General features: G+C 44.7%; 1 long non-coding RNA gene across 1 annotated transcript; it reads left to right on the forward strand.

Moving 5' to 3' along the window:
* Positions 1-7,574: 7,574 nt before the first annotated feature.
* Positions 7,575-11,245, forward strand: LOC147979767 (uncharacterized). Its single transcript, XR_015618995.1, has 3 exons — positions 7,575-7,984; positions 9,267-9,344; positions 10,958-11,245. It is a non-coding gene; the product is annotated as an uncharacterized LOC147979767 (long non-coding RNA).
* Positions 11,246-13,492: the final 2,247 nt, after the last annotated feature.

A 13,492-nucleotide genomic window follows, 5' to 3' on the forward strand; every position in this document is an offset into this window, starting at 1 on the left:
GGTAGTTCTGCTGAAAACAACGTCAGTCCGGGTTAGTTTCTAATAAAATCATACCAAAACCATATAAAATTGTTGCAAACATGGCATGAATACTTCATAAAATTATAGATACGTTGGAGACGTATCAGCATCCCCAAGCTTAATTCCTGCTCGTCTCGAGTAGGTAAATGATAAAAGAAAGAATTTATGAAGTGTGAATGCTACCTAACATATTTATCAATGTAATCTTCTTTATTGTGGCATGAATGTTCATATCCATAAGATTCAAAACAAAAGTTTAATATTGAGATAAAAACAATAATACTTCAAGCATACTAATAAAGCAATCATGTCTTCTCAAAATATCATGGCTAAAGAAAGTTATCCCTACAAAATCATATAGTCTAGATATGCTCTATCTTCATCACACAAAATATTTCATCATGCACAATCCTGATGAAAAGCCAAGCAATTGTTTCATACTTTTAATGTTCCCAAGCTTTTTCAACTTTCATGCAATACATGAGCGTGAGCCATGGATATAGCACTATAGGTGGAATAGAATATGGTGGTTGTGGAGAAGACAAAAAAGAAGGAGAAAGTCTCACATCAACTAGTCAAATTAGTGGGCTTTAGAGATGCCCATCAATTAATATCGATGCAAGTGAGTAGGGATTGCCATGCAACGCATGCACTAGAGCTATAAGTGTATGAAAGCTCAAAAAGAAACTAAGTGGGTGTGCATCCAACTTGCTTGCTGACGAAGACCTAGGGCAATTTGAGGAAGCCCATCATTGGAATATACAAGCTAAGTTCTATAATAAAAAATTCCCACTAGTATATTGAAAGCACAAGTGGTCCCTAGGTGATTTTGGTAATTAATGTTTCAACATATCTCTTGTTGGACTAATACTTTTATCTAGTATATTTCAGATAAATTCAACAGTGGCATGGCATGGACAAGAGGATGTGAAACCCCGTCAAAATGCTAAGGACACATGTTGGCAAAAGCTCAAGACTCATCATTTATATTTTAGTGATCCAAGATCACATTGAGTCCATAGGAAAGACAATACTATTAAAAGGGGATGAGGTGTTGCTTATGGTCTACTTGCTCAGAGTGCTTAGTGATATTGCTCCAAATCCCTCAACCATTTTCTCTTCCAAATATGTCCAAAACTCAAATTCAAACTCGGCCCCATCGAAATGATCCATCCGGCGCCACCGAGATCAGTTGACGTAGCCACTGCCAGAAACCCTAGCAATTCGGTTACACCGATACGGATCTCGGTCTCATCGAGATGGCCCTGCAAACTCTTTGTTGCCTATTGCAATTATTTGGGTCTCACCGAAATGTGCAATCGGTCCCACCGAGTTTGCTTGACCAACTCTCTGTTTGCTCTTTGCTGAAATCGGTCTCACCGAGTTCAAGCAATCGGCTTCACCGAGATGAGGTTTTTCCCAAGCCCTAGCTAGCACATCGGTCTCACCGAGTTCTTCTAGTCGGTCCCACCGAGATTCCTAATGTTCACATTTTGAACTGAATCGGTCTCACCAAGTTCTTCTATTCGGTCTGACCAAGTTGGGTCAAATGTATGTAGCAGTTGGATTTTGTGCGGAGGCTATATATACCCCTCCACCCCTTCTCCATTTGTGATAGAGCCATCAGAACGTACCTACACTTCCACTACACATGTTCTGAGAGAGAATCACCTACTCATGTGTTGAGACCAAGATATTCCAGTCCTACCACAAGAATCTTGATCTCTAGCTTTCCACAAGTTGCTTTTCACTCAAATCATCTTTCCACCATAGCCAAATCTGTGAGAGAGAATTGAGTGTTAGGGAGACTATCATTTGAAGCACAAGAGCAAGGAGTTCATCATCAACACACCATCTATTACCTTTTGGAGAGGGTGTCTCCTAGATTGGTTAGGTATCGCTTGGGAGCCTCCGACAAGATTGTGGAGTTGAACCAAGAAGTTTGTAAGGGCAAGGAGATCACGTAGTTCGTGAAGATCTACCCGAGTGAGGCAAGTGCTTCATGAGCGATGGCCATGGTGGTATAGACAAGGTTGCTTCTTCGTGGACCCTTCATAGGAGGAGTGCTTCGTGGACTCAAGCAACCTTACCCTTCGTGGGTTGAACTCTCCATCAACATGGATGTACGAGAGCACCACCTATCGGAACCATGCCAAAAATCTCCGTGTCTTCATTGCGTTTGCACACTCCAAACCCATCCCTCTACTTTCTTGCAATTAGCATGCTTTACTCTTGCCGTTGCTCATACTCTTGCCATGCTTGCTTGAAATGTATTGTGAGTGCTTAAACTTGTGCTAAAACTCCACCTCAACTTGAAGAAATTAAAAATTACCACTTGTACTTGTTGAGGGTCTAATAACCCCCGCCTCTAGACCCCTCTTCTCGATCCTTTCATATGCGAAAGTGATAAAATAAGAGACTCTCTATCATGAAGAACATGGTGCTACTTTGAAGCACAAGTGTGGAAAAAGGATAGTAACATTTTCCCTACTCTCTTTTCCTCTCATTTTTTATTTTCTTTTTTTATTTGGGCTCTTTGGCCTCTTTTTTATTTTGGGCTCTTTTCCTATTTTTATTTTATGTCCCGAGTCTCATCCCAACTTGTGAGGGAATCATAGCTTCCATCATCCTTTCCTCACATGGGACAATGCTCTAATAATGATGATCATCACACTTTTATTTACTTACAACTCAAGAATTACAACTCGATACTTGGAACAAAATATGACTCTATATGAATGCCTCCGGCGGTGTACCAGGATGTGCAATGATCAAGAGTGGCATGTATAAAAATATGAACGGTGGCCAAGCCAAAAATACTATGCCAACTACATGATCATGCAAAGCAATATGACAATGGTGGTATGTGTCATAATAAATGAATGGTGGAAGTTGCATGGCAATATATCTCGGAATGGCTATGGAAATGCCATAATAGGTAGGTATGGTGTCTGTTTTGAGGAAGGGTATATGGTGGGTTTAATACACCGGCGAAAGTTGCGCGGTACTAGAGAGGCTAGCAATGTTGGAAGGGTGAGAGTGCGTATAATCTATGGACTCAACATTAGTCATAAATAACTGACATACTTATTGAAACAATTTATTAGCCATCGAAATAAAGTACAACATGCATGATACTAGGGGATATATTGGTAGGAAAAGACCATCGCTCGTACTTGACCACCACTCATAAGGAAGACAATCAAAAAATAAATCATGCTCCGACTTCATCACATAACGGTTCACCATACGTGCATGCTTTGGGAATTACAAACCTTAACACAAGTATTTCTACCAATCCACAATTACTCACTAGCATGACTCTAATATCACCATATTTATATCTCAAAACAATATGCAAGGAATCAAACTTCTCATAGTATTTAATGCTCTTTATATGAAAGTTTTTACTATACCCCTCTTGCAACTGACAAACTACTCCAAAAAGATATAAGTGAAGATCAACGAGTAGTTGAATAATTATGTAGCTATGTGAGGACTCTCTCTAATTTAAAAAAATAAGATCTTGGGATATTATTAAAACAGCAAGCAAAACAAAATAAAATGGCATTCCAAGGATAGCACATATCATGAGAAGGAGCAAAAACTTAGGCTCAACCGAGGCTAATCGATAATTGTTGATGAAGAAAGGTGGGATGCCTACCGGGGCATCCCCAAGCTTAGATACTTGAGACTTCTTGAAATATTATTTTGGGATGCCTTGGGAATCCCCAAGCTTGAGATTTTGTGTCTCCTTAATTCCTTTTATATCACGGTTTCCCTAAACCTCAAAAACTTCATCCACCCAAAACTCAACAAGAACTCATGAGATAAGTTAGTATAAATCAAATGAAAAGCCTTATCATTCTCTACTATATAAAATCACTAAAATTATTATTTAACATTGCATACTAAGAGCCTCTACATATTTAATACTCCTATCCTCAAATAGAATCATTAAACGAGCAAACATATGCAAACATAATAGCAATTTGTCTAAACAAAATAGTCTGTAAAGATTGCAAGAGGAATCATAATTCCCTAACTACAAAAATTCTAAAATGTTACCACACTGTAGAAAATTTGTTATTGCTCAACGTGTAAAAATTTCAAGATTTTATCACGTTTTGACTTTCCAGAAGAATTTAGACAATGATAGAAAACTTTTTGTATTCAAAACAGCAACATATAGACTTGCAAAATAAGCATGATAAAGGCTATACTTGACCTTTTTATTGAACTAAAAGATGCAAAAGATTATTCAAAATAACAACAAGCAAATCCTAATAAAAGAAAATGACACTCCAAGCAAAACTCATATCATGTGGTGAATAAAAATATAGCCTCAAGTAATTTTACCGATGGATTGAAGACAAAAGAGGGGATGCCATCCGGGGCATCCCCAAGATTAGATGATGGGTTGTCCTTGAATATTACCTTGGGGTGCCTTGGGCATCCCCAAGCTTAGGCTCTTGACACTCATTATTCTGTAGCCCATCGAAACTTCACCCAAAACTTGAGAACTTCACAACACAAAACTCAACAGAAAACGTGTAAGCTTGGTCAGTATAATAAAGCAAATCACCACTTAGGTACTGTTGTGAATGTCGGTGTCAAAACTGGCCGATCTAGGGTAGGGGGCCCGAACTGTGCGTCTGAGGATCAAAGGTAACAAAGGACACAGGGAACACGAAGTTTACCCAGGTTCGGGCCCTCTTAATGGAGGTAAAACCCTACGTCCTGCTTGATTGTATTTGATGAGTATAGGGGTTACAAGAGTCGATCTACCTCGAGATCGTAATGGGTAAACCCTAGATGTCTAGCCTATATGAATTCTGATAGCTTCTACGGACTAAACCCTCCGGTTTATATAGACACCGGAGGGGCCTAGGGTTGTACAGAGTCGGCTTGCAAAAGAAGGAAATTATACATCCGGACGCTAATCTTGCCATCCACACATAGGAGAGTCCTATCCGGACACAGGGGAAGGTCTTCTACCTTGTATCTTCACGTTCCATCAGTCCGGCCCATATCACACAGCCCAGACACCCGAGGACCCCCTAATCCAAGACTCTCTCAGTAGCGCCTAAACCAGTCTTCAACGACGATATGTTCGGCACACGACTTGTCTTCGGCATTGCAAGGCGGGTTCCTCCTCCCGAATACTTCAAAGCAATCTTCTGAATAAAATAACTGTATGCGGCTCTACATGACAGTCACAACCCTCAACCACGAAGGCAAAAATATTTAATCAAAATAATGCCTGTCAACTGACAACTTTTCCGCGAAACGCCACATCTGGCCTCTTTAACATTTTGAACAGTTTTTTCGCCTCCTACTTCGTGTTTCGAGGCGCGACCTCTATTGACACGTCTTGTCAAAATAGAGATCGAGTCCTCTTATCACGGGATCCTCATCAATATGGGTTTGGGTAATCCAACCGTGCCATTCACACGACCCCTTGGGAACAGGCGAGTTTTAAGGCTCGAGGTGGGGGCGCTTGATATTCACTGCCTATATAAGTGGATAAAGATCCCATTTTTCCTCCCCACGCCTTCTTCCTTCTCCTGCTTCCCATCCTCAAGCTCCAGAGCCCAAGCTTCAATCTTTCCCACCGCCACCAACCTCACCAGCCATGTCTGTATCCGGCTCAAAGGGCAAGAGGGAGGCCTCCTCCGTCACGGAGAAGGACGTCAAGGAGATCCAGGAGGTGAGGTACCTATCCGCGGACATCGCACACAGGCTCCCTGCCAAGAAGCAGGTTATCCCAACCCCATAGCCCGGCGAAAGGGTTGTGTTCATCCCTCACTTCCTCCGCGGACTAGGGTTTCCCCTCCACCCCTTTGTCTGCGGCCTCATGTTCTACTACAGGCTAGACTTCCATGATCTAGCCCCAAATTCTATCCTCAACATCTCGGTGTTTATCGTCGTGTGTGAGGTGCTACTCCGCATCCCCCCACACTTCGGCCTATGGCTAAAAGTCTTCAACGTGAAGCCGAAGGTGGTCGACGAGCAGCATGCGGACTGTGGCAGTGCCATGGTGAGCAAGCTTCCCAACACCACTTGGCCTAAAGGGGCCTTCGTGGAGATCGTCAAGGTGTGGTAGCAGGAGTGGTTCTACATCACCGAACCCTGCGGCGCCAGATGAGTGGCCACTCCTGAGTTTAGATTCGGACCCCCTATGCGGCTCGCTTCATGGACAAATAAGGGTCTGGACTGGGGGTTGATACGTCTCCAACGTATCTATAATTTTTGATTGTTCCATGCCATTATATTATCTATTTTGGATTTTTAATGGGCTTTGATATGCTCTTTTACATTATTTTTGGGACTAACCTATTAACCGGAGGCCAAGTGCCAGTTTTTGTTTTTTCGCCTATTTTAGTGTTTCGCAGAAAAGGAATACCAAACGGAATCCAAACGGAATGAAACCTTCGTGATGATCTTTCTTGGACCGAAAGCAAACCAGGAGACTTGGAGTGGAAGTATGGAACTCCATGAGGCGGCCACGAGGCAGGAGGGCGCGCCAAGGGGGGTAGGCGCGCCCCCACCCTCGTGGGCCCCATGAAGCTCCACCGACATACTTCTTTCGCCTATATATACCCTTATACCCTAGAAACACCAGGGGGAGCCACGAAACCACTTTTCCACCGCCGCAACCTTCTAAACCCGTGAGATCCCATCTTGGGGCCTTTTCTGGCGATCTGCCGGAGGGGGACTCGATCACGGAGGGCTTCTACATCAACACCATAGCCTCTTCGATGAAGTGTGAGTAGTTTACCAAAGACCTTTGGGTCCATAGTTATTAGCTAGATGGCTTCTTCTCTCTTTTTGATCTTCAATACAAAGTTCTCCTCGTTGTTCTTGGAGATCTATTTGATATAATACTCTTTTGCAGTGTGTTTGCCGAGATCAGATGAATTGCGGGTTTATGAACTTGATTATCTATGAATATTATTTGGTTCTTGTAACACCCCCAGTGTCATGCTACAGTAACCCACCGTTATTAAGCTAATCATTTTACTAAATAGTGTTTAATCACCTTTGATTCAAATATCCTTTGAAATTTCCACTTTCAAGTCAAATTCAATTTGCAAGTGAAATATGAAGTTGCACAAAAGTTGCTGCAAAATAGTTCATCTTTTACCCTAAATTCCATAACATTTAATTGTTAAGGAAAACAACATCACCTCCAAGCCAAGATGGACTTTAGCGATTAGAACAGTGCTATTTCACCATTTTAAAATGCTATTTTATTTGTGAAAATTCCAATTAGATTCAATTGTCCCTCAAACTATTTGTGGCAGTGCCAAATACTACAAAGAATTTAAGTGGTCTAGTCCCACCTTTTTCAAGGTATTTTGGTAGCCCATACTTTTCCCTTTGTCTCTGTTTTAATAAAACAAAAAGAAAACAGAAGCCTAAAAGGAGAAAAGGTGAAAATAAAAAAAAGGAAGGTGAAAATAAAAAAAAGGACCCCCCGGGCCCCTTGGCCCAAAAGGCCAAGGCAGCCCAACTGGACCAACCGGCCCAACCCTTCCCCGGGTCGTCTCTCCCTCTCCTCCCCTGTACGACCGACTGGGAGGGGGCTCCCGCTCGTCCCCGCCGGACCTGGCACCGCGCCCCATACGCCACCGACGGGAGGATAAGGCCGCCCCCCCTAGCGCCTCGGTTCCCCCCTGGCCTCACTCCCGCTCTCATCCACTTCCTCCCTCTACTCTAGAACGCCTCCGACGCCGTTGTTGCCGTCGACCTGGCGGCCATCGTCGCCCCCACGCCAAGCTGGGAGGTCCCGCGGAACCGCCGTCTTCTGCTTCGTCTTCCTCGCCCACGAGCTCAAGCCCAGAGCCACCGCATCGGCCGGATCGATACCATCTCCTTCCTCGGTCGTCGCCGTCGTTCATCATCGATCCGTCGCCTCTGCATCTCCTAAGTCACCAACAGGCCTCCGTGTGCCTCTGTGGTGAGCTCCTCGACCGATTCCCCTCGTTTTCCCCTTCGATCCGTGCCGTTCTACCCCACTGTTCGCCGTGGACCGAGCCCCCGAGAGCTTCCATGTACGTGTGTGTGCGTTCTCTAAGCTGTTGCTGCTCCTTGCACGCTGGTACTGCTGCCGCTCCTGTGCAACGCTGCTACTGCTCCTCACCGCGCCTGCGTCCCGCGCGTGCGGACCTCGCGCCTCTGCGAGCCGGCGCTCGCGCCCGCGCCCGCTCACCCCGCCGTTGGCCGCGCTCACCGCGTCCCGCAGCCACGCCTCGTACGCGTCGCTCCTGCATCGCCCGCGCTCCACCCGTGACCTGCCTGTGTGAAGCCGCGGTCCCTGCTGCTCGGCTGCTACCTTGCCGCTACTTTGTCGATGCTTCATACTGCTGTCGCTACTGCTGACTCCTGTTGCTTGCTTCTGCTATGCCGCTGTTTTGCTTGCTGCTGTCGCCGCTCGTTGTTTTTGCTGATGCTCCTAAGCGTTGCTCCTGAGTGCTAGTTACTGCTGCTTCTACATACTGCAACTTGCCGCTGCATTTTCCTCCTGATGCCGCTGCTACTTGCTGCTAATGGCCATGCCCGTGGCCATGTCCAAGCACATGTGGTGTGCGTGTGTATGCACATCCACCACCGGCCGGCAGTGCAAATTATCTTAGGGACTAATTACTAGTTAGTTTTACTGCTAGCCAATAACAATGGCCCCCACTATTAGCTAATCTAATTTAATTAAAGTCTAGTTAACCATAGGCAATGACACGCGGGACCCATAGGAACTATTCACCGGTTGACCCAGTCAACAGCTGACTGTACTGTTGACTTTGACCTGGCCCTACATGTGATTGACTGTGGCTGGCAACACACTTGGTGACAAGTGTAATTTTACTGTTTTATTTTCGAAATAGTAATAAATCCAGAAATTCATAAAATCTATTAAAACTTTGAAAAATAATATAAACTAATCCGTAACTCGTATGGAAAAGTGTTATACATGAAAGTTGCTCAGAACGACGAGGCGAATCCGAATACACGGTCCATTCGTCCGCCACATGCCCCTGGCATAGCGAACATGCAACCTTTCCCCTCCGTTTTGTCTGTCCGAAAATGCTAAACTTTGGGAAAACTTTCTCGGATGTTGTCCCCCTTCGCAGGTACCGTGTAACACCGCGTTAGAACACCTCTAGCGCTGCTTTTGTCTTGTCTTGCATAGTATTGCACTTGTTTGCTCTGTACTTACTGTTTCTTCCCCCTCTTCTCTCCGGTAGACCCCGAGACCGTTGCTGATGCCGATGTGATCGACTACGTCAACGTCGACCCTTCTTCCCTTTCAGCGGAGCTTCCAGGCAAGCCCCCCTTTGATCATCCCGATATCGCCCATTTCATTCTCATGCTTGCATTAGATTTTGCTATTGTTATTGTTTGCTCCTATTCTGATGCATAGCCTGGTTTTGTAACTTGCTTATTGTTACCTTACCCACTTATCCTAAACTGCTTAGTATAGGTTGGTTAGTGACCCATCAGTGACCCCCACCTTGTCCTTGTTGCCCCTGCTTCATCATCGAAGACCCGATCAACGGGATTGAAGACCAGGCCCTGGCACCGCACATCACTTTCCCTTAGTTGCTCGACACTACTAGGTTACTATCGAGTGCCGAGGGTGAGAACTCATCAGCACTTCTGATGTTAACCCTATAGAGTAGCTATTCGGTCGTGGACATCGAGGGTGATTTCCTCCTTAATCACTTCCGTTACGACTAGTCGTGCAACCCCTCAAGAGTGAACCTCGAGGGTGGTTCCTCTTATGTTCACCTTGATGATTACATCGAGTGGAATCCACCGAGGGTGGTTCCTCAGGGTTCTCCTTGGTGTTAGACACACAGTTACTATGGTTACTATACTTTACATTGAACCATGTTACTAAAGACGGGTCGACCCTGAAGGGTACCCGCGCGAGCTTAATTACGAGTGATGTGGAGTCGGGTTGACCTGGAGGGTGCCAGCGAGATAATTACGAGGCGTGGCCGGGCATTCCTAGCCCTTGCTGCAAGTCCTCGAGACGGGGCGACGGGGTCACATCTTTCGTGAGTCTCTGCTTGTTACCGCGCGTTCCTAATCCACTACGATTTGGATATTTGATCCGAGGGGCCTCTGGCCTGATAGCACTAACCATCACGTGGGCATAGTATGGGCGTTCTGCGTCGTATGCATCAGCCAAAGCTTAATAGACGTCATGCGATTGAGCGGCGCGCGCCGGGTTGGACTGGTAAGCTCCTGCCTTTTTAAGGAGGTAGCTAGGTCTGCTCACCGGCCGCCCACGCAACATGCAGGAGTTCCCGGGGCGATGGCCCAAGACCCCTAGGGGCATAGGTTTAGTCCGGCGTGCTTGACCTCTCTATTAAGCCTAGGTCGGGTTGCGGCGTATTGTTTGGCCGAGGCCGGGCATGACCCAGGAAAGTGTGTCCGGCCGGAGTTAATCAAGCTAGTGGGTAAGTTGGTGCACCCCTGCAGGGAAGAAAACATCTATCGATAGCCTGTCATATGGTAACGGACACTTGGAGTTGTATCCCGATCGATACAATTAGAACTGGATACTTGTGATGAGAAATGAATGGATATGAGAAATGGATAGTATGGCTCTGGGATTGCTTTCTCACAGGGATTCGAGAAAGGATCTCTGGCCAAGGTTGATAACACTACTATTACTTTACATTATGTTGATCTGTACTCTTCTAAATGCTGCAAGATGCTTGAAGATACTTGAAGATGCTAGTCTTCGATAGGCTAGGCTTTCCCCTTCTTTCTGGCATTCTGCAGTTTAGTCCACAGATACAACCCTTTTCCTTTGATACAGATGCATACTTAGATTAGATCTGATGTAAGTCTTGCGAGTACTTTGGATGCGTACTCACGGCTGCTTTGTTACCTCTTTTCCCCCATACCCGATTGTTGCGACCAGATGACGGATCCCAGGAGCCAGACGACACCACCGAAGACTACTGCTACCCCGAGGGTGCCTACTACTACGTGACAGCCGCTGACGACTTGGAGTAGTTAGGAGGCTCCCAGGCAGGAGGCCTTGCCTTTTCGATCGTTGTTGCTTTTGTGCTAGCCTTCTTAAGGCAAACTTGTTTAACTTATGTCTGTACTCAGATATTGATGCTTCCGCTGACTCTTGTGTATTCGAGCTTATGTATTCGAGCCCTTGAGGCCCCTGGCTTGTAATATAAAGCTTGTATTATTTTAATTTGTGTCTAGAGTTGTGTTGTGATATCTTTCCGTGAGTCCTTGGTCTTGATCGTACACATTTGCATGTATGATTAGTGTACGGTCAAATCGGGGGCGTCACAAGTTGGTATCAGAGCCGACTGCCTGTAGGTGGCCCCCTTTCCAAGTCCTTGGCCGAAGTTGAGTCTAGTCACTGAAAAACTTTTTACTAACATGGTTGTGTGTCTTACGGGCCCACGTCGCCATTGGGTGGTATTATGATCTTTTACTCCTCGTCTATACTCTGGGATTCTGATCTCTCTTCCATTCGGGTTAAATGGTTTTGCTAACTCTAACTCTAGGTTCTCGTAAATACTTTCTCCCAGAGAGCCCCTTTATTCCAGATGATGGCCTGCTTCACCAGAAGATTCCGAAGGTACCCTTCAGTATTTCCCGAGACTTTTGTGCTTGTCGCTTTTGCAACTCGCTACCTCCGATATATCCTTACGGATAACTTCATACCCTTGTCGTTCAAACAATCATTCCCAGTTGCTCTTTTTATTACAAGATGCATCGAATTATTCTTCGACTTTTAAGAATCCCCTATGTCACTGCCTTGTGATTCTTTGCCACATGAATACATCTACGAATAATTCCTCACACTTATCGGGGATTCGTTCATCCCTAGTTGATCATATGTCTCACAAAATTCTTCGAATGCAATTCGATCTCCCGAAGATCCTCTAAAGCCTAGTGCTCCCGAAAGTTTTGCCTGCCTGCATTATGGTTAAATCCATATGTCTGGCAATATTCATTAAACATCCTTTGTCATTGTCATCCTGAGCCTATTGATTCATTATGTTGCGATTGCTCGCAATCATCATTCGAACCCTGAAATTTGACCTTCCTGCTCATAAGTCATTCTGGACATGAGTTGGTTCTCGGCAAACCAAACCTTAATTGATTGTCGATCTATATCTATTCAACTTACTCGTCTTTTGATCAACGTGTCTGCTTCTGATCTTCTAATTTGGAAATCATAATTCCTTTGCATTTGAGCTTTGAATTAGTCAGTTGTTTCTATAATCCAATGCCTTTGCATTCTTTCCTTCTTCTGATTGAGTACTGACACTCAAATCAGATCCATTGAGGACCGTTGAATCCTTTGTTGGATTATTATCTGGCAGTTTCCTTCATGTTCAAAATTTTGTGCGCTCTTCCCCTGACACATAATGCCTTTGGTAAATTCTATCATCTGCTTTTGTCAACCATGCTCTGCTTTCGAGCTGGTATATTTTAATCCTGAAGTTAGTGGTATATGTTCCTAAGATACCCCTACGGGTTGAACATATGCCTTCCCTAATCCGTGTGAACTCGAAAGAGATGTGAGTCAAACTCTTCTGGTGCTTCACCAGATAATCTTTCGTACTACAAATTCTTCGAAAACGAGGAGTGAATGGAAGGTTATGCATTGAAGAAGTGGGAGTCGACCTTGAACATTTGTGTTCATGCCCATGGACCCGATGTAGAACTTATCATGGAAGCTACTCGTAAAAATAATTATTTCTTTGGTACAAGCTCATCTTGTATCTATGAATTGATCCTTTGCAATCGTGGTTCCGACCATATTTCCTCCTTGATTCCATTTACTGGATAAGTTAAAATACTTATCCTCTGCAAATCATTTCCCCCGTCCAACCTCTACTCCGATTTACCTTCCGGTGTTACACCTAGTACTTGATACTGGGAAGATTTATACCCCATCACATCATTTCTAGCCTGATCGGCTATATTTTTATCGTGTCAACTTTTAACTGTGCTACCTGGTCCTTATTCCCGGAGCACAACCTTGCGACGATGAGCGAAGCTTACGTCGATCTTCTTCACCTTATCATTTCACCTCGAACAACAAGCTTGATTTCGAGTTTGTGTCGTATCTGTGGTTCCAATAGCCTTTCGCTTCATCCTTCCTGTTGCTTGATGTCGTCGCTCCTCGATGGCATCTTCCTAGAGCCTCTCAACAAATGCGTCGTGATCAGCATCAACATTTTGACTTCTGTTGAGATGACAATTGAATTCATGGTGAGAAATACCATCCTTGACCTTCAATGATTTGAGTTATCATCGACAACCCCTTGTCTTCCTTCCAACACATGTTTGATTATGTCTTGGTTATACCTTGGACTCCTTGCTATTCCTGAAATTGTTCCTTGAGTATTTCTTGTGATCTTCAACTCCAACCCCTACTTGGAACACCATGTTAATGCTACCTCGGAGCATGACTGAG

Source organism: Triticum urartu, chromosome 3A (genome assembly GCF_056163025.1).
Source record: "Triticum urartu cultivar PI428250 chromosome 3A, HENAU_Tu73, whole genome shotgun sequence".
NCBI lineage: Eukaryota > Viridiplantae > Streptophyta > Magnoliopsida > Poales > Poaceae > Triticum > Triticum urartu.